Source organism: Hevea brasiliensis, chromosome 16, assembly GCF_030052815.1.
Source record: "Hevea brasiliensis isolate MT/VB/25A 57/8 chromosome 16, ASM3005281v1, whole genome shotgun sequence".
In the NCBI taxonomy this organism is placed as follows: Eukaryota; Viridiplantae; Streptophyta; class Magnoliopsida; order Malpighiales; family Euphorbiaceae; genus Hevea; species Hevea brasiliensis.
In genome coordinates this window covers 61,682,579-61,709,915 of record NC_079508.1, presented here as the reverse complement: position 1 = coordinate 61,709,915, position 27,337 = coordinate 61,682,579, and the positions used below count along the sequence as shown (strand labels likewise).

The 27,337-nt window shown below is 32.4% G+C and overlaps 1 pseudogene; it reads left to right on the top strand.

Annotated features, from left to right (window-relative positions):
• Positions 1-621: 621 nt before the first annotated feature.
• LOC110637220 (glutathione S-transferase DHAR3, chloroplastic-like) lies at positions 622-25,835 on the top strand (annotated as a pseudogene).
• The last annotated feature ends 1,502 nt before the right edge of the window (positions 25,836-27,337 follow it).

The following is a 27,337-nucleotide window of genomic DNA, read 5'->3' as shown; positions in this document are numbered from 1 at the left end:
CTTTTTAACTTTACCTTTCTCTTGCTTTTCTCATTGTAATGTGTTTGGATAAAAATTAATGAGAATTGAAGAGCTATCATCTCCTTTAATAACAATCAGTCAATGGAAAAATAAAGTTATATTATTTTTTTATATGCATTCACATAAAAAAAACTATTTAAATTAAATTTAAGTATATTTTTTTGATAAAAAAAAAGCTTTATTATATTTTGCTTATCATTATATGAGTTAAATGTTTGACCAATATGAAATATGTAAATATTGAATTAAATCTTTTTAATATTATATACTTACATTTAGAGTATAAGTATGAATATTTATGTTATTTTTATTGTTAATTTCTATTAATATACTTTTACTTTATAAGAATTTAATACACTAATCAAATAAATTTAAATCATACTTAAAAAAAAATTTTTTTTTTTAAATGTACTTTCTAAGTAGTAAGACATTTTAAACAAACAAGGCCTTAATTTAATATGCATACTAAAATATTAAAATCACGATATAATTAAAAATTTTAATATAAATTATCAAATTGTAGAGTCGCAACAACTAATAAATGCAATTTCTCAAGAGTTTTGAATGAGGGAGAAAATTTTCCCATGGACACAAGAAAAAACTAATAAACACGTTGGCAGAACACAGTCAAAGAATCTCATTTCATCACTGACACTCAACTCGTAAGTCACAAAGCAAGCAAGGAACCTCTCATTAACTCAATGCCAAATTTGTCGACAGCAAGAATCCAACCGACGGCCATAGCTGCTGCTTCGGCTGCTTGTGCTTTCTCGTCCACAGTCAAGCATCACCTTGGTTGCACTCTTCGTCTTCCTCAAAACAATGTCGATTTTAGACGTCACTCAATCAGAAGAAGAAACACCTCTGTTTTTGTAATGTCTGCTGTGTCCGACCCTCTCGAAGTCTGTGTCAAAGCCTTCATTACTGTCCCCAACAAGCTTGGCGACTGTGAGAATTTCTATTTTCTTATAATTTCCTTTATTTTCCGAGCAAATGCTGATTCTTACTTTATGATTGCTTTGCAGTGTTTTTGTCAATTAGGTGATTAATCATAATTATTTCAGTTCTTCAGAATTTGGAATTGTGCTTTCTCGTCCACAGTCAAGCATCACCTTGGTTGCACTCTTCGTCTTCCTCAAAACAATGTCGATTTTAGACGTCACTCAATCAGAAGAAGAAACACCTCTGTTTTTGTAATGTCTGCTGTGTCCGACCCTCTCGAAGTCTGTGTCAAAGCCTTCATTACTGTCCCCAACAAGCTTGGCGACTGTGAGAATTTCTATTTTCTTATAATTTCCTTTATTTTCCGAGCAAATGCTGATTCTTACTTTATGATTGCTTTGCAGTGTTTTTGTCAATTAGGTGATTAATCATAATTATTTCAGTTCTTCAGAATTTGGAATTGTGCTTTCCATGTTTGAATTTAGAAGGAAAAGAGAAAGAAGTGAGCAAATGTAGTTCTAAAATGCCTTAAAATTGCTTACGAGAACAATAATATATGTGTAGACTAAGAGTATACATGCTCAGAGGAAGACATTTGGGTGCTCATATGAAGTTTTACCTCAAGTGCTTTAAAGACTCGAGTTTTATATGTCACTAATTTCCGTTTTCGAAACTAATTACTATTCAAAAGTGACATGATTATCAATGACCAAAGAGAATTTAACCCCTTGTTTGGATGATGGTTTCCCATGGTTTCATAACGTACGGTATGGTAACACTACTTGTTTGTGAAGATTGTTTAGAAAATGGTGGTTTTGAATTGTAAAGTGATTGTTCTTCAACATGATTTTATCACAGATTTTCAAGTCACGTACTTTTCAATTTTATATTTACACAAAATTTCAACTATACCTTATTCTTTTTATTTGGAAACGTTGTTTGTCTCTCATTTTCAATCTCTTCCTTGGACAAAAAATTTTCAGTCTCTCTCGTATATGCCAGTCCCTCATCTCACATCACATGTCCTCTGCAACTTTTTATATATTTTAAAACAACAATAAGAGTATTTTAGTAATCTTCATATTTATTATACCATACCATACTATTTAACCAAATAAGAAAATGTTATTAAATCATCCTATACTATACTATTTTTCCAAACATGTTAACAATAAAAACCATACAATACTATACAATATGATACTATACATTAATAAACCATACTGCAGTCAATCCAAACAGAGGGTAAGTAGAATAATTGCAGATTGTAATAGATGCATAGTTGTTGGGATGGTTACAGAATACTTTACAATCATTTTAGTGTTAAAGCCTGCAATATGGTTTGCTATTTAGTGGTGCAGTGTTAATTTCAATGACAAATATCAATTGGTATTCAAATTTCTCTTCAGGTCCGTTTTGCCAAAGAGTGTTGTTGCCCATTGAGGAAAAGCATCTCCCTTATGATATGAAGTAGGTAGATTTGGCTAACAAGCTAGAATGGTGATTGTTTTTAGCCATCTCCTCGAGTTCATTTTCCTTCCTTTATAATTGTTTCAATCTTAAGGTGATTGTATACTTGTACTTGATTACAGACCCTGGGCACAACATATATGTTCAAATCTCATGACAGTGATTAATAACAGATAGTTCTCTTCATTGGCTTAGTATTCTTTGCTCATATTACATATTTATTTTATTGTTGTACATTGTTATATTCAGGTTCTTGAAATTAAGCCCAGAAGGTAAAGTTCCAGTGATAAAGCTTGAGGATAAGTGGGTTCCAGACTCAGATGTTACCACGCAGTCACTGGAATAAAAGTTTCCATGTCCACCATTGGGAACCCCACCTGAGAGGGCTTCAGTGTATGTTATATGCTCAGTGTGATAAAACTAACGTTGGTCATAATTTCTGATCAAGCAATTGTTTTTGTATTTCCATTATTCTGAAAGTGCCTGGTAATAATTTTGTAAAGCATGATGCTGAGTTCAGAATTTATGATGCATTTGCACTTAAATCTTTTCATTTAAGACACACACCCAATCCTTTTTATTTTATTTTGGAGGTGTGGTGGAGGTTTGGGCAATGGTAGTGGAATGTCAATTGGATATCCGTCTAGTAAAATTAAACACCTCTACAGATGTTTCTAAGTTGTATAAAAGGAAATATAGAATTATCATCATGTTGACCTCTGGCCTCAGAAGTCAGATGGATAGTTTGATCAGAAATGATGTTATACTATACAGATGCAAATAGTGTTCTCCTGCCTTTGAGGTTTTTAGCAACTTTTTTATGGTCTTTGCCTATTATTTAAAAACTTAAAAGTTGCATTGGCTATTCAGTGATTAATTTGAATTTCCATAAAAAAATTGGTAACGGAAAATGCTGAAATTGCTAGTACCGTCTCTGACTATCCTCTATCTTTTGACCATCTTTTTTCCATTTAAAAGGTATGTTATTCAAGAACTAGATAGGCAATATTTAGATTTTTCTTGTTTTGTCATATCTTCATTGAGAGGTTGAAACTTAAGCTTCTATAAGTTAGCAGTTTCTGTTTCTTGCATTTCAGAGTTGTTGCTTGCTCAAATATGTAATTTCATTTCGTAGTCTATGGGAGTCTGCGGGCATAAATATGTCGCCACAAGGGGTTTTGTATTAAGTCTAAATCTTATTGCTGGATTTTTTTTTTCCAAAAAGTGTTTTTATTTTTATATTTGTGGAAACTCAATATTTTATCTATTTATTTATATTAATTAGTTAATAATAATTTAATATATTTATCTAAAAAAAAGAAAAATATTTTATTGGATGGCTTGCTTATTTATATATATATAATTTTTTAAATTAAATATATATCTGTAATCTGAATAATCCAGTTCAATAATAACTCTTATTCCATTCTATACCTAGTAAAACTCTTGAAATATATATACGCTGATCATTTCTTTCTGTTAAATTTTACTCTCAAGGCCTCTTTATCACCTCTTTTTTTTACCAAATACTCTCAACAGGTATTTTCATCATCTTTCATTAATATATATATATATAGTTTATTGTTAAAGTTATTATTATTATATTAATTTTTTTATCTTTCTTTTTCCTTAATTTATTTTTTATGTACTTCTTAAATTGACCTATTTTTACTAATTTCATTATTATTATTATTATTATTATTATTATTATTATTATTATTATTATCATCAACTTTAGATTCAAAATAAATTTTTTATATATATTTAAGGGGTCTGTCATGTTAGTTTAGTTGATCAAATTTTGCTATATTTTGGGTATGTAAAAGACTCGACTATTTAATCTGTCAGTTGAAATTATCTCTCTTTCATTAAATATAACTATTATCTTAGAGGTTTCATGTGAGTGGTAATTATAATACATAACACCATTTTAATCCCTTTAAAAACTTCTTAGCATTCAATTTATTATTAAATGAAAATTTTAAATTAATATTTTAACAATTATTTTACATATAGTTTTCTAGAGTTTTATTTTATTATTGAATTTTATTTCAATTTTGATTAGATAATTAATTTTGTCAATTATCTCTGTATTAGAGCTATTAAGATTCCGGGAACAGACATTTATGTCTTTATATTTATTGATACCTGACTATAAAATTTATCGATGTGTTACACTGAATTGATTTGATCTTATTGACTCTTCAAAATTATTGAAATAAACTGTTGGAATTGCATTATCAGTTATTATTTGCTATCTAAAATTTTTTTGTTGATTTTGATTGATTTGTACAAATTAATTTTCTATTTTGAATTGGCACCTGTGCCCAGTACTTGTATCTGTTATCTGGCCCCACCGTGTGGACTATCACGGTATTAGGTTGCATTGTTTAGTCATGCATCATTACAATTTATGGTTTGCATTAGTATCATATGCATTGATATATGTGAAGGAGGAGGAAGGTATCTAATATCTGGTAGATCGCTTATCATCTGGCCTTTGGTGATGTGGGGTATCATCACCCTGGTGTATTGTACCATAAAATTTTATTGAATAAATTTCTTTTATATATATGTTTTATGAAATTATTTTATTAATGATTTTGATAGCATGAGCATGATTTTATTGAACAGAAAATTTATTGTGAAATTAATCAAGCGTTTGCCTATTTCTATTCCGTTGTGTGCTATAATTATCATTCACTGAGCATTAGCTCAAATCACTTTTTTTATGTCTGTTATCTGTTTTAGATCAGTAGAATTCTGCAGCTGATCTAAATATTCAGTCCATTTTCTGGAGAGGGACAATCTTTGATTTGTTCTCATGGTATGCCCGAATTCATGTTTCTTCGGGTTAATAATTAGTTTTATTTATTGAACAGTTTAAGTTTTTATTTGAAATCTGTAGAGACTCCATAGTTTACTTATAGGATATTTATATTATTTATTCAGTATTTTGTTTATTCGGATTTTATCCATTTTTTGGAGTTAGTAAATGAAAACATATTTATTTAAGATACTCTGATAAGGCTTGCATGATCTAAAAATACTTAAATTATGCGCCAGTCACAACACAAAATTTTGGGTTGTGACAAATTTGGTATCAAAGCTTGATTGAGGTCTAATAAACTTACGGAGCATAGGATTCTTAATGTCTTTTCAGTTCATTGCTTTAGATATCTGCGTCCTTCGTATTTTTCACCTATCTTAATTTGGCTCACATTTTTAGATTTAATGCTTGTTTATTAAAATAAATAGGTGTCTGGGTCTATTAGACGTAAGAGGAGAACTAGGGCCAAGGGTCTTAATGGTGCAAACCTTGATCCAACAGGGGAGGTACCACCTCAAACTATTAATCAGACATATAAATAGATGCCTATGGCTAAGACTGGGGCACAACCATTCCAATTAGCTACTGTAGCTCAAGCACCTAGAGTTGATCAGGTTACTGTGGTAGATTTGGCAACAGGATTGCATGCAGTGAATCGTGTTGTTAATACTATAACTGAGTACTTTATAGCTCAACAACAACAACCATCGGTTGGCCCTATTTCAGTACTAGCTTAAGATAGGGCTCGATTTTTTGACTCCACATACTTTCTCAAGCTAAAACCAAAGGAGTTTACTGCAGAGAATGCATTAGTTGATCCCTTAGATTTTTTAGATGACATGGAGAGGTATTATGACACTATGGGTTGCAGTAGTGCTAGGATGGTGATGTTGGCAGGAAATCAACTTAACGGAGTTGCTCGTGAGTGGTATCTCTCTAAGAAGAATGGGCAACCTGAAGGTTCTATCCTCTGGCCTGAGTTTCACTCTCTCTTCTTAGAGCGATTTCTCCCTCCTAGTGTTTAAGAGGCTAAGGCTTTGGAGTTTGAAACCTTGAAGCAAGGCAACATGACAGTTACAGAGTATGAGATGAAGTTTACCAAATTATCCCACTTTGGTAAACACTTGATTGCAAATGAAGAGAAGAAGGCTCGCAGGTTTGAAAGGGGCTTACGAGATAGGCTAATTGATCGTGTAGCTCCTTTACGACTACCTAAATATGAAGAGGTGGTTAATCGGGCTAGACAGATGGAGATGTATGATGATGAACGTTGGGCTCGTGAGCAGCGCAAGCGGTTTAAGAAAGATGGTCAGGTAATCAGTTTAACAGAGGACAGAGTCATAAGGGTTCTTATCAGGGTAATAAGCAGGGTTTTCAGTCTACAGTTGACCATAGGGCACATCAATCTGGAGTTGGTCAGGGAGGTGAGCCGAGGACTCATATAGGGAATGCTCGGTATAGTTAGATTAGCACTGGGCCTTTTTCCACTCCTTGTCAGCATTGTGGTAAGCTACATAAGGGCACTTGTCATTGGTTCACTGGAGCATGCTTTGGTTGTGGACAGCTGGGACACCGTAGATAGGGTTGTCCTACTAGTGGGATAACTTAGGGTGCTGGTTAGGCAGCACATTTTACTCCCTCTCAGGTTCAGCTAGTTTCGTAGTATAGTGGTAGAGTCAGGGTTCTGGTGGTCGTGGTCAGGGTGGTAGAGGTTCTGGTGATAAAGGATCTGCTCAAACTCAAGGACAGACATCTGGTGGTAGAGGTCAAGCCAGGGTTTTTGCTTTGACTTAACAGGATGTTCAGGCATCTAATGCAGTAGTGACAGGTACACTTTTTATTTGTTCATTTGATGCTAGAGTACTATTTGATCCCGGTTCCACTCATTCCTTTGTTTCTTCATACTTTTCCATGAGATTTAGTACACCACCTACTTTGTTAGAGTATCCTTTTTCTGTATCAACATCTATGGGGAATGTAATAGATACTGATATGGTGCATAGGGGATGTATAGTTCACATTGGAGATAGGAAATTAGCTGCAGATTTTGTTTCTTTGGATATGTTTGAGTTTGATGTGATTTTAGGCATGGACTGGTTAGCCACTTATCACGTTTCATTGGATTATCATAATAAAGTTGTGTTCTTTAAAATTCCTGAGAAGCAGAATTTCAATTTTAGGGAGATCAGAGCATAGCCTCTAGTAATCTTATCTCAGCAGTGAGTGCTAGGCGATTGTTGCGAAGAGGTGTAACGGGTATTCAGCTTATGTTAGAGATGTTCAGGCAAAAAGTATAGGTTTAGAGAATGTTGCAGTGGTTAAGGAGTTCCCTGATGTGTTTTCAGAGGATTTATCAGGTTTACCCCCAGAGCGAGAGGTAGAGTTTGATATAAACATAGTTCCTGGAGCTGAGTGCATATCTATGCCACCTTATCGTATGGTACCTGCAGAACTTAAGGAGTTGAAGGAGCAGTTAGAGGACCTACTAGATAAGGGGTTTATTCGCCCTAGTGCTTCTTCATAGGGTGCTCCTGTGTTATTTGTGCGAAAGAAGGATGGGTCTTTGAAAATGAACATTGATTACAGGTAATTGAATAAGGTGACTGTGCGTAACAAGTATCCTTTTCCATGCATAGATGACCTATTTTACCAACTTCAAGGTGCAAAGTATTTTTCCAAGATTGATCTTAGATCTGAGTATCATCAATTGAGGGTCAAGAAAGAAGACATACTCAAGACTGCCTTTAGGACTAGATATGGACACTATGAATTTCTTGTAATGCCTTTTGGTCTTACCAATGCTTCAACCGCTTTTACGGATCTCATGAATAGAGTTTTCAAACATTTCTCATATCAGTTTGTTATAGTGTTCATTGATGACATTCTAGTGTACTCAAAGAGTAAGGAGGAGCATGAGCAGCATTTGAGAATTGTCCTTCAGACCTTATGAGAACACAAGCTATATGCCAAGTTCCCAAAATGTGAGTTTTAGTTAGATAGTGTGGCTTTTCTAGGCTATACAGTGTCTAAGGATGGGGTGTGTATTGATAAGAAGAAAGTTGAGATAGTGTTTCATTGGCCTAGACTAACAATTGTGTCAGAGATTCGCAATTTCTTGGGTTTAGCAGGGTATTATAGACTGTTTGTTCAAGACTTCTCTCGTATTGCAGCACCTTTAACTAAGTTGACACAGAAGAATGTGAAATTTTAGTGGTCTGAGCCTTGTAGAAAAAGTTTTCAGGAGCTTAAGACTTGTTTGACTACAGCACCAGTGTTAGCTCTTCCGTCTGGATCAGGGGGTTATGCAGTGTATTGTGATGCTTCTAGGGTTAGTTTAGGATGTGTTTTGATGCACCATGGATGGGTTATTGCATATGCTTCTCGTCAATTGAAAAGGCATGAGCAAAATTATCCAACTCATGATTTGGAAATGGCTGCAGTAATTTTTGCTTTGAAAATCTGGAGGCATTATCTGTATGGTGAGACTTGTGAAATCTTCTCTGATCACAAAAGTCTCAAATACATCTTTGACCAACGTGATCTTAATCTTAGGCAAAAGAGATGGGTAGAATTGCTGAAAGATTATGATTGCACCATAAAATATTACTCTAAAAAAGTTAATGTGGTGGCTGATGCTCTAAGCAGGAAGTCTTCTGGTAGTTTAGCCCATATATCTACCAAGCAGAGGCCTCTGATTAGTGAATTACATGAGTTACTAGATCATGGAGTAGAGTTTGAAATCGTATCTGGATCATTCTTAACACATTTTCAAGTTAGGCCTATCTTGATTAATCGAATTAAGGCTGCTCAGAAGAGGGATTCTCAATTGTGTAAGATTATAGATAATATTCATCAAGGCCAAGCTCAAGGGTTCATGTTAGATGATGATGGAGCTCTTCGTTATAGCACTGACTTTGTGTCCCCAGTATTGATGAGTTGAGAAGAGAAATCATGGAAGAGGCACAATATTCTACTTACACAGTACATCCAGGTTTAACTAAGATCTACCTTGATTTAAGGGAGCATTATTGGTGGGATGGCATGAGGAGGGATGTTGTAGACTTTATTGCTAAATGTTTGACTTGTCAACAGGTTAAGGCAGAACATCAGAGACCATCTGGGTTACTTCAGCTGTGGCCTATTCGCGAGTGGAAGTGGGAGCATATTGTCATCGACTTTATTGTGGGTTTACCTAGTACACGAGGTGGTTACAATGCAATTTGGGTGATAGTAGACAGATTGACAAAATCTACTCATTTCCTTCTTGTAAAGACTACATATGACTTTGCTAAACTTGCATAGTTGTATATAGATAAGATTGTTAGTCTTCGTGGTGTTCCAGTTTCCATTGTCTCTGATCGTGGTACTCAGTTTATTTCTCGATTTTGAAAGAAATTCCGAGAAGCTGTGGGATCATGAGTAGACTTTAGACTGCTTTTCACCCTCAGACAGATGGATAGTCAGAAAAAACCATACAAACATTGGAGGACATGCTTTATGCATGTGTTATAGATTTTGGTGGCTGTTGGGATCATCATTTGCCTTTAGTGGAGTTTGCTTATAAAAACAGTTATCAAGCAAGTATAGAGATGGCTCCATATGAGGCATTATATGGTCAAAGGTGTAGGTCACCAATTTGTTGGGATGAAGTTAGAGAAAGAAGGCTTACTAGACTAGAGTTGATACAGTTAACTTCAGAGAAGGTTCGGCTAATTCGTGATAGACTTTTGATTGCTCAAAGTCGATAGAGAAGTTATGCTGACCCTAAGCGTAAAGATGTAGAGTTTATGGTTGGTGATCATGTATTTCTGAGAGTTTCTCCTACGAAAGGAATCATGAAGTTTGAGAAGAAATGGAAGCTTAGCCCTCGTTTTGTTGGTCCATTTTAAATTTCGGAGAGAATTGGAGCAGTTGCTTACCGTTTAGCCCTTCCACCTGATTTTACATATGTACATCCAGTTTTTCATATTTCTATACTTAGGAAGTATGTACCAGATCCATCCCATGTTTTACAACCTCAGACCATACAATTTAAGAATGATATGTCATATAAGGAGCAACCAGTAAAGATTTTAGATCGATAAATTAGGAAACTTTGGTCTAAGGAAGTGGCTTTGGTCAAAGTCTTGTGGCGTAATCACTCAAGTAATGAGCCCACGTGAGAGGCAGAATCTAAAATGTGAGCCAAATATCCTCATTTATTTGATTCTTCAAATTAGAATTTTATCTGTTTAAATTCGGGAACCGAATTTTTTTTAAGGGGGGAAGTATGTAGAAACTCAATATTTTATCTATTTATTTATTTTAATTAGCTAACAATAATTTAATATATTTATCTAAAAAAAAGAAAAATATTTTATTAGATGGCCTGCTTATATATATATATATATATATATATATATATATATATATATATATATATATATATATATATATATATATTATTTTTTAAATTAAATATATATTTGTAATCTAAATAATCCAGTTCAATAATAACTCTTATCCCATTCTATACGTAATAGAACTCCTAAAATATATATGCCATGATCATCTATTTCTGATAAACTTTGCTCTTAAAACCTATTTATCACCTATTTTTCCTACCAAATACTCTTAACAGGTATTTTTATCATCTTTTATTATTGTTATATGTGTATATATATATATATATATATATATATATATATATAAATTTATGATTTATAATATGATGTGTGCAGAAAATCTATAAATTCTTACTTCTCTAGTCATCACATTGGATTCCATTATTAAGGTAAAAATTCTCTTTCTTTGTTCAATAATGGATAAATTTGATTTTATTGTCTTTCTTTGAATCGTTATAACTACTCTAAAAATTCATTTTTTTTTACTTTTATCATTGCTATTGAATTAGGTTGATCATGATTTCTGTGGGACAATAATCTTGAATTTATATATATATATATATATATTTTTTTTTTTCTGTGGGACAATAATCTTGAATTTATATATATATATATATATAGTTTATTATTAAAGTTATTATTATTATATTAATTTTTTATCTTTCTTTTTCCTTAATTTATTTTTTATATATTTCTTAAATTGACCTATTTTTACTAATTTCATTATTATTATTGTTATTATCAACTTTAAACTCAACTCAACTCAACTCAACTAAGCCTTTATCCCAAAAATTTGGGGTCGGCTATATGGATTCGCTTTTTCCACTCTGAACGATTTTGGGTTAAATCCTCAGAAATGTGTAATGCTTCTAAGTCATGCTGTACTACTCTCCTCCAAGTCAATTTAGGTCTACCCCTTTTTTTCTTTCTATTCTCTAGCCTAATGTGCTCTACTTGTCTAACTGGAGCCTCCGTATGTCTACGCTTCACATGACCAAACCACCTCAATCTCCCTTCTCTCAACTTATCTTCAATTGGCACCACTCCTACCTTTTCTCTAATACTTTCATTACGGACTTTATCTAGTCTAGTATGACCACTCATCCACCTTAACATTCTCATCTCTGCAACTCTTATCTTAGATGCATACGACTCTTTCAAAGGCCCAACACTCACTACCATATAGCATAGCCATCGTATGGTCAGACGGTAAAATTTTCCTTTTAATTTATTGGGAATCTTACGATTACATAAAACTCATGTGGCACGTCTCCACTTCAACCATCCGGCTTTAATCCTATGACTAACATCCTCCTCACATCCCCCATCTACTTGAAGGACTGAGCCTAGATATTTAAAGTGATTACTTTGGGACAGTGCCACTCCATTCAAACTAACTCCTTCCCTATCACCGCTTGGCCTTCACCGAACTTGCAATGCATGTATTCTCTTCGTTCTACTTAACTTAAAACCCTTTGACTCTAGAGTACTTCTCCAAAGTTCTAGCTTCCTATTGACTCCTTCTCGTGTCTCATCTATCAGAACAATATCATCCGCAAACATCATGCACCAAGGAATACTCTCTTGTATATGTTTCGTCAGTTCATCTAAAACTAATGTAAAAAGGTAAGGGCTTATGGCTGATCCTTGGTGTAATCCAATTGAAATCGGAAAATCTCTTGTGTCCCCTCCCACTGTGCGCACAATAGTAGTTGCTCCTTCATACATATCTTTCAATACTTGTATGTACCTAATAGATACCCTCTTTTGTTCTAACGCATTCCATAAAACCTCTCTTGGAACACTATCATAAGCCTTCTCCAAATCAATAAAAACCATGTGTAGATCTTTCTTCCCATCTCTATATTTCTCCATCAAGCTTCTAATGAGAAAGATCGCTTCCATAGTTGAATGACCAGGCATGAAACCAAATTGATTGAGAGAGATAGAAGTATCATGACGTAGTCGATACTCCACAACTCTCTCCCACAACTTCATAGTATGGCTCATGAGTTTAATTCCCCTATAGTTTGAGCAACTCTGTATGTCTCCCTTATTTTTAAAAATAGGTACTAAAATACTCTTACTCCATTCATCAGGCATTTTCTTTGAGTTTAGAATTTTATTAAATAATTTAGTTAACCATGCCACTCCCATATCTCCCAAATACTTCCACACTTCAATTGGTATTTCATCGGGTCCACAAGCTTTACCTACTTTCATTCTCTTAAGTGCTTCCTTTACTTCTAAAGATCTAATCCTTCTAGTATAATTTACATTCTTTTCTATTGTTCTATAATCTATATTCACGCTATTTCCATTTTGACTATTATTAAAGAGATCATTAAAATAATTTCTCCATCTTTCTTTAATGTCCTCATCTTTCACCAACACTTTTCCTTCTTTATCCTTAATGCACCTAACTTGATTGAGATCTTGACATTTCCTTTCTCTACTCCTTGCTAATCTATAAATATCTTTCTCCCCTTCTTTAGTTCCAAGTTTCTCATATAACTTTTCAAAGGCCTGTGCTCTTGCTTGGCTAACTGCCTTTTTTGCCTCTTTCTTTGCTATCTTGTACTGTTCATATGCCTCATTATTATCACATTTAGGTAATTTCTTATACCATTCCCTTTTTCTCTTCACTGCCTTTTGTACTTCCTCATTCCACCACCATCTCTCTTTTGAGGGTGGTCCATGTCCTTTAGACTCCCCAAGTACTTTTCTAGCTACTTCTCTAATCTTTGATGCCATCTGTATCCACATATCATTGGCCTCCATATCTAGCTTCCATACTTCAGACTCAAGAAGCTCATTTTTGAATTTCACTTGCTTTACTCCTTTGAACTCCCACCACTTTGTTCGAGCTACACTATTTCTTCTTACCTTACTTGAATTGTTCCTAAACTTGACATCCAAGACCACCAACCTATGTTGACTTGTTAAAGCCTCTCCTGGAATGACCTTGCAATCCTTGCATAGAGCTCTATTTGTCTTCCTGGTTAAGAGAAAGTCGATTTGACTTCTATGTTGCCCACTTTTGAAAGTCACTAAATGTGACTCTCTTTTTATAAAGTAGGTATTTGCTAGTATTAGGTCGTATGCCATAGCAAAATCCAGGATGCTTTTTCCCTCCTCATTTCGACTGCCAAAACCAAAACCTTCATGAACATTCTCATAACCTTGCCTATCACTTCCTACATGTCCATTCAAATCTCCACCAATGAAAACATTCTCTTCATTCGGTATGCTTTGCATTAAATCATCCATATCTTCCCAAAACCTTTGTTTACTCTCATTGTCTAGTCCTATTTGTGGGGCATAAGCACTAACTATATTTATTGTTTCTCCGTCTAGTACTAGCTTTACTAGTATAATTCTATCTCCTACTCTTTTCACACATTACTCTGCGTCTTTCAATGTTCTGTCTATTATTATACCCACTCCGTTCTTGTTTCTCTCATTTTCGGTAAACCACAGTTTGTACCATGAATTACCCACTTCCTTACTTTTCTCTCCTACCCATTTAGTCTCCTGAATGCAAGCAATATTCACCCTTCTCCTTTCCAAGGTATCCACAAGCTCCATTAATTTTCCTGTAAGTGATCCAACATTCCAAGTACCAACCCTGATCCTCCTCTTATCCTGCTCCTTCCTAATTGGTCTCCTTCTATGATATCTTCTATTATTTTCTATGTCTATCTTGTGTTCTGTTCCACTATTTGTTATATTATCTGTCCTATGGACTAACTTCTTTACCCACACCCGTCCATGATGTGGGAACCCTTGCTCACTTAACACCACACCCGGGCGCCGGCATGGCGCGTCGCTTTCGGTGAACGCCCTACACCCTTGCATATTTATCACTACACCCGGGCTCCGATGTAGCGCGTCGTTAGTAGAGGACGCCCCAACGTTTATATCATTTGAATCCATATCATAGGGTGTGATGAAAATTTTACGCTGGTTGTCACCTACCGCAACCCTCCTCCTTTATCCGGGCTTGGGACCGGCTAAGCGCAAACTACTTAGACGGAGTTTATTATTATCAACTTTAGATTCAAAATAAATTTTTTACATATATTCAATGGGTCTGTCATATTAGTTTAGTTGATCAAATTTTGCTATATTTTGAGTATGTAGGAGACTCGACTATTTAATCTGTTAGCTAAAATTGTCTCTCTTTTATTGAATATAATTATTGTTTTGGAGGTTTCAGGTGAGCGATAATTATAGTACATGGTACCATTTTAGTACCTTTAAAAATTTTTTAGCATTCAATTTGTTATTAAATGAAAAATTTAAATTAATATTTTAACAATTATTTTACATATGATATTCTAGAGTTTTATTTTATTATTGAATTTTATTTCAATTTTGATTAAATAATTAATTTTGTCAATTATCTCTGCATTAGAGCCATTAGGATTCCTGGAATAGGCTTTTAATGTTTTTATATTGATTGATATCTTACTATAAAATTTACCGATGTGTTACACTGAATTAATTTGATATTGATTTGATCTTATTGACTCTTCGAAATTATTGAAATAAACTATTGGAATTGCATTATCAGTTATTATTTGCTATCTGAAATTTTTTTGTTGATTTTGATTAATTTGTACAAATTAATTTTTTGTTTTGAATTGGTATCTATACTTAGTATCTATATCTGTTATTTGGCCCCACTGTAGAGACTATTACGGTATTAGGTTGCATTGTTGAGTCATGCATCATTGCAATTTATGGTTTGCATTAGTATCATATGCATTGATATCTGTGAAGGAGTGGTATGTAATATCTGGTAGCGCGCTTACCATCTAGCCTTTGGTAATGTGGGGTATCATCACTCTAGTGTACTGTACCATAAAATTTTATTGAATAAATTTCTTTTATATATATGTTTTATGAAATTATTTTATTAATGATTTTGATAGCATGAGCATGATTTTATTGAATAGAAAATTTATTGTGAAATTAATCAAGCGTTTGTCTGTTCCTATTAGGTTGTGTGCTATAATTATTATTTACTGAGCATTAGCTCAAACTACGTTTTCTATGTCTGTTATCTGTTTCAGATCAGTAAAATTCTGTAGTTTATCCAAATATTCAGTCCATTTTCTAGAGAGAGACAATATTTGATTTGTTCTCATGATATGCCCGAATTCATGTTTCCTCGGGCTAATAATTAGTTTAGTTTATTGAACAGTTTAAGTTTTTATTTGAAATCTGTAGAGACTCCGCAATTTACTTATTGGATATTTATGTTTTTTATTCAGTATTTTGTTTATTTGGATTTTATCCATTTTTTGGAATTAGTAAGTAACAATATATTTATTTAAGATATTCTGATAAGACTTGCATAATCTAAGAATACTTAAATTATGCGCCGGTCATGATATAAAATTTTGGGTCGTGATAGTACTAAAGTACATTAAAGAATGCATTTTGGGTAAATGAATTGATGTCTTTATTTTTGCTATTGTCCATGTAATATAGTTGTTCCAAGTTTCATTTCATGCCTCGATAATAATTTTATATCTTCATGATTTAAAGAAAAAGATAGAAGGTTATATAGTTCAGTTATATGAGTTTCTTGAATCTTGATGTAGTGGCTAAAAGATCTTCTCCACATTTATTGGTTTTCTTAACAGCAAAGATGCGAGTGATGGGATAGAACAGGCGTTGCTCAATGAGCTAAGTGCACTCAATGATCATATCAAAGAAAATGTGAGATTTCATCTCTCTCCTCATTTCAGTCATTAATTTCATCATAGTTAAATTGTAGGTTCTTGAATTTGATAATAGACATAGTTGTCGAATCGAGAATCAAAATCTTCATTTTGTGATTTGAGAATTGAATCAAATAGTTAAATTTGATAAAAAAATTTAAAATTAATTAAAAATGATTATTTTCTAAAAATAAGTGAAAAAGTATAACAAAATGGTATATTTTGATAAACATAGAATTATGTTTTAGCTAATGAGAATGATGTTTTATAATAGAACAATATATTCTTATATGTTATGTTGTTTTATGCTATAAATTATGAACTATTATTGTAGACAATAGACACTCCCATTTAAATTTGATCAATAATTAAATGATAAAAAAGGATATTACGTTAAATTAAAAATTCAAAATATATTAATATAAAATGTCATAATTTGACAACTATAATTAGAGAGGTAAATTAACATAAACAAGAAAAAAAAGAAAAAGAAAGAAGAGGGAGAGGGAAAAGAATGACTTGTGGAAGAAAAATAGCTAAGGGAGTATTTTATGTGCACTTTTTATAGTAAAAATGGAGTGAAATCTTAAATTTTGAAGCTATAGAATCTAATAATCCTCTAAAAAAAGAATCGACTGAATTGGTAAATTTATATTTATTCATCCGATTCACTATCAAATTGTAAGATTTTGGTGCATTTGAAATTCACCTTATAAATTTGAGTCGCTAGGATAGGAAATTCAATTAAATTGTAAGATTCTAGGAACAGTGGGAACTTTAATCATTCTAAAATTGCATTTGAGGCATGTATAACTAGTCTCTCTCTCTCTCTCTCTCTCTCTCTCTCTCACTCATATGAGGTGCAAATATCTTAATTATTTTTTCTTCTTTTAATTCTAAATGGAAAATTCTTATTCCTTGTTGTGTATTGAGTTATCAACAACCACAACTTGTCAATTGATAACTTAGAACACCAATTTTATAAGCTCAACCCTACACTATCCCAGGCACATGGAACTTCTTTTGTCTTGTACAAAATATAGTGTAATTCCAATGATTAGTGCCATTAATATAAGAACCTGTTGGCTTTAATTCAATATATGTATTTGTGTTGCTTGAAAAGTTCCTTTAATGCCTTGTTCAATTGTGGAATTTCATAATTTCTTGCAGAACTATATCATCATAGTTATCTCTAGTTTGTTTTTTGAAGGGCCTTTTTATCAATGGAGAAAAGGTTTCTGCATTTGATTTGTCACTTGGACCAAGGCTGTACCATCTAGAGATTGCTTTGGGGCATTATAAGAAATGGTTGGTTCGAGAGTCAGTTGGTTCGAGAGTCACTCAGTACAAGAATTATAGTTTTTAACGACCAATTATCAACGAGAGAATTAGAATTTCCTCATTAATGATATATAAATAACGACTAATAATATAATTGATCGTAATTATATAAAATTTTAACCACTGTTATAAAATACTCTAGTTAAAGAATAAAATATTGATCGTTATATCCAAAATTTTAAATGAATTTTTTTTAAGTCTTTCACGAGGACAAAAAGACCTTGTAAATGAATTAACTTCTTTTTTAGATTTTATTTTTCCCTCCAGCTGATATTATTAATTCCTATTTCTAAGAGGTTTCTAACTCCTAAAGCCCTAATGTGTTTCTAATGTAACTGCCAAATAGAAACCCTTCCTAAATGACCATCCTTCTTATTATGTTTTCTTTCCTCAACTTCCAATATAAATTTAATCAAATTGATCGGAAACACCATACCCAAGGAAAACACTCTTTTACGTTGCTGCACTACTTGCAACGATACCTACGTACTGTCACCATTGTGCTGCTTCTTGTGTCACTGAAATCCTAGGTGAGGACTCATTATTAGGTTGGTAATAAGTGTAGTTTTGTGGTTGTTGGTCATATTGCCATTGATTTTGAGGTGGGTATTACTGTTAATATGAGTAATAAGAGTGGTTATAGGATTTGTTCTTGTGTTTGATAGTAACAATATTGAATTTGGTATTATGGGTATTGTAGGGCTTGCACTTGTTCTTACAAATTTGGATTAAGGTGTTGCTATTCAAATTTTGGAAGAGAGGAAGTCCGTTGATTTTTGCAAATACCCTTTATTTATTCCTACTGATCTTGATTTGGAAGCTTACATTGCTCATAGAGTTTATTAATTTGGAATTCTCTCCTGAATCAGCAATCTTACAAGTAAGTTTTTCTTATCAATCATGTGGTGTCATTATATTTGATCAGGAGCTATTTGCCTTTAGGTCTCTATGTGTTTGATAGATTGCTAGAATGAAATTTTATGGAGGGTTAATAATATGAAAGAATAGCTAAAAGCAAATAGAGTAGAAATTTATTAAATTTTTATTTTAGAACAATATCTACTTAAATTCTGCTGCAAATCCTATACTAATTACATTGAAATTCTGGCTCAAATTTTGCTATAAATTAATATGTAATTCCTGCTCAAATTTTGCTGCAAATTCCACAGTAATTCCTGCTTAAATTCTGCTGCAGTTCTACACAAATTCTACTACTTATTTTATTGCAAAATTTGCAGCAATTCTGCAGTATTTCTTACTTATTCTGATGTAATTTCTGCTCAAATTCTACTGCAATTTCTACACTAATTTCATTACAATTCCTGCTCAAATTCTACTACAAATTAATATGTAATTCCTTCTCAAATTCTATGGCAATTTTGCACAAAATTCTGCAGCATATATTTATTGCAAAATATGTAGCAATTCTGCAGCTTTTCTTATATTTGATTGGCTATTCATATTTTGTAAGAGAGGAAGTCCATTCATTTCTACAAATACCCCTTGTTTATTCCTACTGACCTTGATTTGGAAGCCTACATTGCTCATAGGGTTGATTAATTTGGAAGTTTCTCCTAAATCAACAATCTTGCAAGTAAGCTTTTCTTTTCAATCAGGTGGTGTCATTCTATTTGATTGGGAGCTATTGGCCTTTGGTCTCTATGTGTTTGATAGATTGCTAGAATGAAATTTTATGGAGAGGTTAATAATATGAAAGAATAGCTAAAAGCAAATGGAGCAGAAATTTATTAAATTTTTATGTTAGAACAATATCTTAGATACCCATCTGTAGAATTCAACCCTCTGCTAATTGAAAAAGGCATCATAGGTACATGGTTGTGGTCTTTAACCAAAAGTAGATTTACATGTTTATTCATTTGACACGGATTAGTACTATATTACCATGTGATATTGTCTTTTTTTTTTTAACTTACATTAATTATACTAAATGTTTATTTGAATATGGAGAATCAATTATTTCCAAGATTAGAGGCACAAATTAGAGGGTGTGGAATTTAGGTGATGGATGTTTAAGAGATTAACAAGTTTGAAATTTTATACAAAAAAACAAAAAATATTGTTATAGAATTTTAGCATAAGCTGGTGCTTAGAGATGAGAGTGAAGTGCTCTGAAAGACCAAACTATCCCATGCTAAAAAGGTAGTTAACTGCAGAATTTGGTAATTAAATTCCACACCCCTAACAAATTAACATATTAACCCTTTATGACATAACTAATTAATCTTTATAGGTAAAAAGCCATAATTCTTGCTCATACTGATGCAATTTCTGCTCAAATTCTGCTGCAAATCCTGTACTAATTATATTGTAATTCTTGCTCAAATTCTGCTACAAATTAATATGTAATTCCTGCTCAAATTGTGCTATAAATTCCATAGCTATTCCTACTCAAATTCTGCTGTAGTTTTGCACAAATTCTGCTGCTTATTTTATAGCAAAATCTACAGCAATTCTACCTCATTCTAATGCAATTTCTGCTCAAATTCTGCCGCAATTCTTGCACTAATTTCATTGCAATTCCTGCAGTAATTTTGCTATAAATTAATATGTAATTCTTGCTCAAATTCTGCTACAAATTTATGCAATTCTGCTTAAGCTACCTTTCTGATTCTACACAAATTCTACTGCATATTTAATTGCAAATCTGCAGTAATTTTGCAGCCAGTCATGGAGATAGCATCCTCCCTCAGTAATCTGCATATTTAATTGCAAATCTGCACAACTGATAGTTTCACAAATGTTATTTTGCTTGGCTGGAAATAGCATCCTCCCTCAGGTTCTCTGAGATGTTTGAGTCCACTAAATCAAGTGCATTCTCTTTGCTCGTCATTTTGCTGCAAACCCAGTACACTATGTCCTTGTTCTCTCCAAATTTTGGTTCTACTGGCCTTTTTCCTGTGACCAACTCCATTAGGACTACTCCAAAACTGTACACATCACTCTTCTCATTTAGCTTGCATGTGTATGCATATTCTGTATTCCATAGTGCAGAAAACAATCAAAATATGCAGCAAGTTCCCAAAAATTATCTATAGGAAAACATGATAATTTTGATTATGTACAGTAAATTACACCAATTTGGACTACAGAATGTGACTAGCTAGGCAAGCATTACCGAACAAGCCTTTAATCATAAAATTTTCAAATATGTTTGAAAACTCAACCATATTAGAATTAATTTTAATATTATGAGATATTAAATTTAAATTTAATAAAGTTTAATGCTAATAATTTAAAATAAAAAAGGGTAATGTTAATTAACAAAAATGAAGAGAAGAAGAAATGAAAAATAGAGGATGAAGGAAAATGAAAAATTGAGGGAGATTGAGAGTACAACTGATTGATTTAGGAACAAAAAGGAGTGGCTTTTATTTTACCAAGTGTCTCCCTTTCATTGATCAATGCACAATTATTCCATAAGTCCTTCTGTATTTAGAAAATTCACTTTTATAGTTCTTTATCTTTCAAATTCCTCTATTCTGACCCTACTTTTAAATTTCCAATTCATATAATATTTTGGCACCATCCTTTTTGTGATCAATGTTATTTAATTTTTTTTTAATATTTATTTATTTAATAATGTAACCTAAATTTTAAACTAAATTTTTTTCTTGTCAAATATGTTTGCTTATTTTTATAGGTTATATTTCTAACTATCAATTTATTAGATAATGGCTCCTAGTAAACAATGGATGGATCTTGTTGGTAATCGTCTTAATGATGTATATTTACGTGGGGTTGAGGAATTTTTAGACTATGCTTTTAAGAAGACTGGGAGGCATGGGGAAATACATTATCCATATGTCAAGTGTAGTAACACGTATTCCACCACACGAGAAGTGGTAGGGACACATCTCAAGGTGTATGGAATAATATGTAATTATACATTTTGGTATCACCATGGAGAAAGGGTAGGTGAATCTGAATCTAATTTAGAAAGTGTTCAGCAAAGTGAGATGCATGACATTTTAAGGGATTTGTATCCAGAGTTTTATGGTCAAGATAAAAATGATATGGATACGGATATCTTCGCTTGTGATATTCATAAAGAGGAACCGAATGAGGAAGCGAATAAATTCTATAGGTTACTAAGAGATTTTGAGCAACCATTATACCAAGGTTCTAAGAGCTCAAAGTTATCTTGCTTAGTCAAATTGCTCCATATCAAGAGCCTTGTTCGAGGGAGTAATGAGTCATTTACTGTGTTGTTGCAATTATTGAAAGATGAATTATTACCTCAAGGATCTAATTTGCCACAATCGTATTATGATGCAAAGAAAGTAATTCAAGAACTTGGTCTCTCATACAAAAAAATTGATGCATGTGTAAATAATTGCATGTTATATTGGAAAGAGGATGAGAGGCTAGATTTTTGTAAGATTTGTGGCTATTCTAGATGGAAGACTAATAAATATAATGGGGAAGACAAGGTTAAAACCAATGGGAAGAGAATACCAAAAAAAATTCTGCGTTACTTTCCACTAAAGCCAAGACTTCAAAGATTGTTTATGTCCACAAAGACAGCGTCTTTGATGAGATGGCATAAAGATAAGAGGGTAGATGATGGAGTGATGAGACACCCTGCTAATTCAATGGCATTGATTTCCTTTGACAAACTACATCCAAATTTTGCCTCAGACTCTTGCAATGTGAGACTATACAAAAAAACTTTTTCATTTAGGTATTTCCACTATACAAAAGAAGAGAAAAACAAGAGGAACGAATAAGGGTAAAAAGATTGCAGCACTTAAGGATGGAGAGAAACTGGATGTGGTTTTTTATAATAATCGAGTTATTGGAGAAAATCATGCAGAATGGTCAAGACATTTGGGCAAAATAGTGAGTGACCCAAACATTTGTCCAATAAGAGTGCACTCATGGATGCAAATCGGAGAAGATGCAAAAGATCATATGTGGGATTCAGTCAAGGTACCTTTACTTTTAATAAAACATTGGATTAATTTAATTTGCATCTATTCATTCATTCTTTTTTTTTTGTAGGAGAAATTTAAAAATGTTGACATTGAGCTATATCGAGAAAAGACTTTAGAGCATATGAATCATTTGTGGAATAATTGGAGAGGGGATTTGAAATGCTACAATATAGAGCCTTATGGTTCTTTTCCAGAGATGTTGAAAAATGTTCCTTAAGGGATGCATCAAGAAGATTGGGAGTGGTTAGTTAAGAACCATTTTTGCACTAGAAAATTTAAGGTAGGACATTTTATTTTACTAATATTAGAAATCATGTAAATTAAATATAAGTATTTTTATCTTTAGTTTTATTATTTTTTAGAAGGGTTAACATAATGTTTTTAAATACTTTTTTTAATGTAGGAAACAAGTGTTTGAAACTCTGAACATAGGAAAAATTTAACTATGCTTCATCGTACTGGTAGCAAACCTTACAGACAAATTATTTATGATTTGGTAATGTTAGTGAAATTTTTTCATGCTTTTACATTTTAGAGATTAAATATATTATGCTACTGTGTAACAATATCGTATTTTGTAAAGGGAGGCAAGGATGGCAATCCACTAGACATTGGAACTATATTCTTTGAAACTCATAAGAAGGGTGCAAATTTGATTGATTCTAATGTTCAAGAGAAATATGTATGTTATATTACTTTTATTGCAAATCTGTTTCTTTTCATAAATTGTTATATTTGTGTTATTGATTAATCATAATTATTATAGGATCAAATATGTGATGTCATCCAATCCAACCCTTCTTTGTCTCATATGGAGGTAGTAGAACAATGTTTTGAAACACGGCATCGTGATCAAGTTATTGGTTGTAGGGGTGGAATAAAGGCAAAAGAAGTTAAGAAATCTCGTTCCAATGTTGGCCTTCAAGAGGAGAATCGATTGCTTAAGGATCGTTTGTCTGAAGTACAAACTAGGATGAAACACCTGGAGGACTTATTATTGAGCCAATACTCTAATGCTCCATCTAGAACTCCTCTATCTACAGATCAATCTACATGATTGTGATAAGGTAAATTATCTTCTTTTTCATATACTATATTCTTTATATTGTTTTTAATATAGGTCATATTTTAAGTTGTACATTTACAAATGGAAATATAATATTCACTATTATATATTTATTAAAGATAAATGTATATAATTTAATTAAAGAGCACAAAAATTGGATTGGAAGTTGATGAATATTTTTGAGTTTATGTTTTATGCAAGTTGTGAATTTGAATTATTTTTTTGAAATTTTAAAAATGTTCAAAATACAAACGGAACTTTGCTGAATTTTTTATTTTATATTTATAATTAAACTGTTTAGAAATAAAATATTAACAAATTTTAAGTTAAATATGAAACTCATTTCAAGCTATTAGTGGATTTCATAGTTGTTGCAATCTAATTATATTTTTATATTTTGATGCTTATGTGATTATGCAAATAGCGAAAGCATTGAAGTAATTTATTTGGGTGAAGGTGTTCAAAAGTAACTTAGAAGATATTGTTGAATTTTATTTCAGCCTTCACGTATTTATAGTTTTCTTATTGACATAAACAAATTAAGTGTAAACCGACATTTGAGACGGTTGTTATGACATTTTTCATATTGATATATGAATGTTATTTTACTTATGAAGCATATTATTTATTATTATTAATTGCTTATTAAATTTTTTAGTATTTTAAAAGTTAACACAATTAAATCATCATCATTAATGATGATTTTTGTATTCATATTGATTGTTAATCACCTCTTTTTGTTATTGTTAATATGTTTTCACAACTATTTTTATGATTGTTAATCATTTTTAACGACCATTTTGTATCGTTGTTATCAATTTTTAATGTTCATCCTCAATTATTTTCAACGACTACTTTTTACTATCGTTAGTAATTTTTAACGATCATCATTTGCTCTCGTTAATACTTTTTAACGAGATTTTTTTTAATTGTTAATAACCATTAACGAGCATTATTTGCTGTTGTTAATATTTTTTAACGACCAATTTTTCATTGTTAATAGTTTTTAGAGGCCGTTACATTGTAAAATAATGATCTTTTAATTTAAATTTGATGACCATTTTCTCCGTCGTTAATAACATTAACGACGGCTAAAATAGTCGTTAATACTATAATTTTAACAATTGCTTATTGTGTCCTCGTTATTAGTATCAACGACGAGTTATATAAAGTCCTCGTTAAACTTTTTAACAACGACTTAACGACCAACTTTTGTGGTTGTTAATTATTATTAGCGATCACTTTTTAACTTTTAACGGTGATTTTTTCTCTCGTTAAATATTAATTTTCTTGTAGTGACTTCGGTATGTTAAATCTTACATGAAGGTATATTCTACACGAACCAAGCTTTGATTTTGTGTTACATATATAAGCATTTGCTTTGCAGAATACAAGACCTTGATGCTTGTCTTTTCCCTTCAGTTGGCATATTGTAAATAAGCAGCCTTAATAATTGGCCAGCATGTATAGGCATTGCCCCTTCCCTCTCTCTTCCTTATGTGGGAAATACTTGTCTTGGTTGCGTTGACTTCATGATGGTCCTTTGAGCATTTTTATCTTGGGATTCCTTTCAAGATTAGTGGCCTCTGTGGCAGTGATTTTGTAGAGGTGTTGTCCTAGTCACAAGATGGTTCACTCGCTATGGAGACTGGAATGTGATTTGAGATTGAGGAATTATGTTATTTTTTTTTTTCCCTAAAGTGTGGAAGATTAGATGGAAGCTCTTTGGTGAAGGTGAATTCTGCTTACAAGGCATTCATTCATGGTAACCTTAATTGACTTGAAAAATAGAAGCATCGAAGGTAAAGCCATGTTATGGCGGACTAGCAGCTTGTTATTTGACACCCTTGATTTCCCCACACCTTTCGATTTGGGTTATTTTCAAATTCAGTCTATATAAAAGATATTCTTCTGCGGATCAAAGTTCAGTACAAATGTAAATCGCCTTGTATTTTATATGGATGTAATGATGTTTATTTCTAACAATGCTGAATTATTATTATTCAGGCAATTTTCTCATTGGATTCACTCGTTAAAACGCGTGCTTTCCCAGAGGAAGTTATTGCTGGTTGGCGTCCAAAACTCATGGGTTAAAGTTTCTCTACTGCCGTGTTACTCGGAGGAAATCTACTGTTATCTACCGTAACGGCTTTACCTTCAAAAGTAGTTCAAAGAGGCCATCTGATTTAACTTCTGCACAAGTATTCAGGCTTAAAACAAGCTGAAGCTTTCCGTTCTATGTCAGGCAGCGTTATCCATATTATGTCTATACGAAAATACTGAAAAGAAAAAGAAATTCTAGACACTTATGCATCATCACACCTCCTAGAAAGCAAATCTGCGATTACGGTACAGGTTTACTTGTGTTTTCCTAGTATTCTCTACTATGCTCAATTGCATTATTTTCATTGAACGCTCTAGTCAGCCAAAGGCACTCTCCATCTCCATATAACTACAAGGGGAAGAGAAGCCGCGGCATCTCTGGCTCAGAGGTTGTGCCATTGTATCTGACTATCTGGGATTAGAAGCCAAGCACAACGTAACCTGTCGCAGTAAAAGAAATGCTGATTGCTAAACGGCATATGATACGGTTGAGCCAATAAATATGTCACAAGACAACTAGTTCACGTAATAAATAATTGTAGTCAGTTTGAGTTTTGCTTTTTGCGTTATAATAAAAACGTGATTTTAACAAGCTTTTATTTTCCCCCTCGAAGCAAATATTATTATTTCCTTTTTTTTTAATGGAAAAATATTATTATTTTCTATCCAAAGACATTTTGGTTATTTAATATTGTATGCAAATAAATAGCAGCCAGACCAAGAAAAAATAAAAGGCTGCTGACTTGTAAAATTATCGGCAGCTGGTCGGTATCTGGTTTCAAAGTTTTTGAGAAGCAACCCATCTTCAAAGCATGTCTACAAATTTCAACTCTATTTTTGATGTGTCAACAATTTTCAAAAGGAAGAAGTGTGATAATATCCGAACCTGTATTTTTAGTATTATAAAAAATTAAATATTTAATTTTTTTTTATAGGGATTGAAAAAGTAAGGATTATTTAATTAAAAAACAAGGGTAAGGATTATTTAATTAAAAAAACAAGGGCAATTTGTATAGTGTAAGTTCCAGTAACTAGTGATTATATGCACTGACTAATGAACACGAGAAAACAGAAAGAAATTATGAATAAATAAAACAAAAAAGTCAAGGTAAAAAAAATCCAAAATAATTATTGGACCCGGCACCTGAACGACCAAACGTTGGAAATTAATAATTTTCTTCTTCTCTTTTAATTATAATTTTAAGAAAACAAATATTCTTTGGTGACTGATTTTAAAAGCTCCCCATATTTCCAATTCTTCATATGTCTTCAGTGTGCCGTTTTTGACTGCCCAGAAAGAACCAGTGCCAGTCAGACAAGGCAACGTTTTTTTTTATTATTATTATTTTGGCTAAGACGAGAGGTAAATTATAGGTATATTCCATGCACTAAAAATAATTTATCTATTACTCATAAATTATTTTTTAAATTTAAGATTATAAGACCTATTGTATATATATCCACAGGATTTAATAATTTACCTAGAAGAGAAG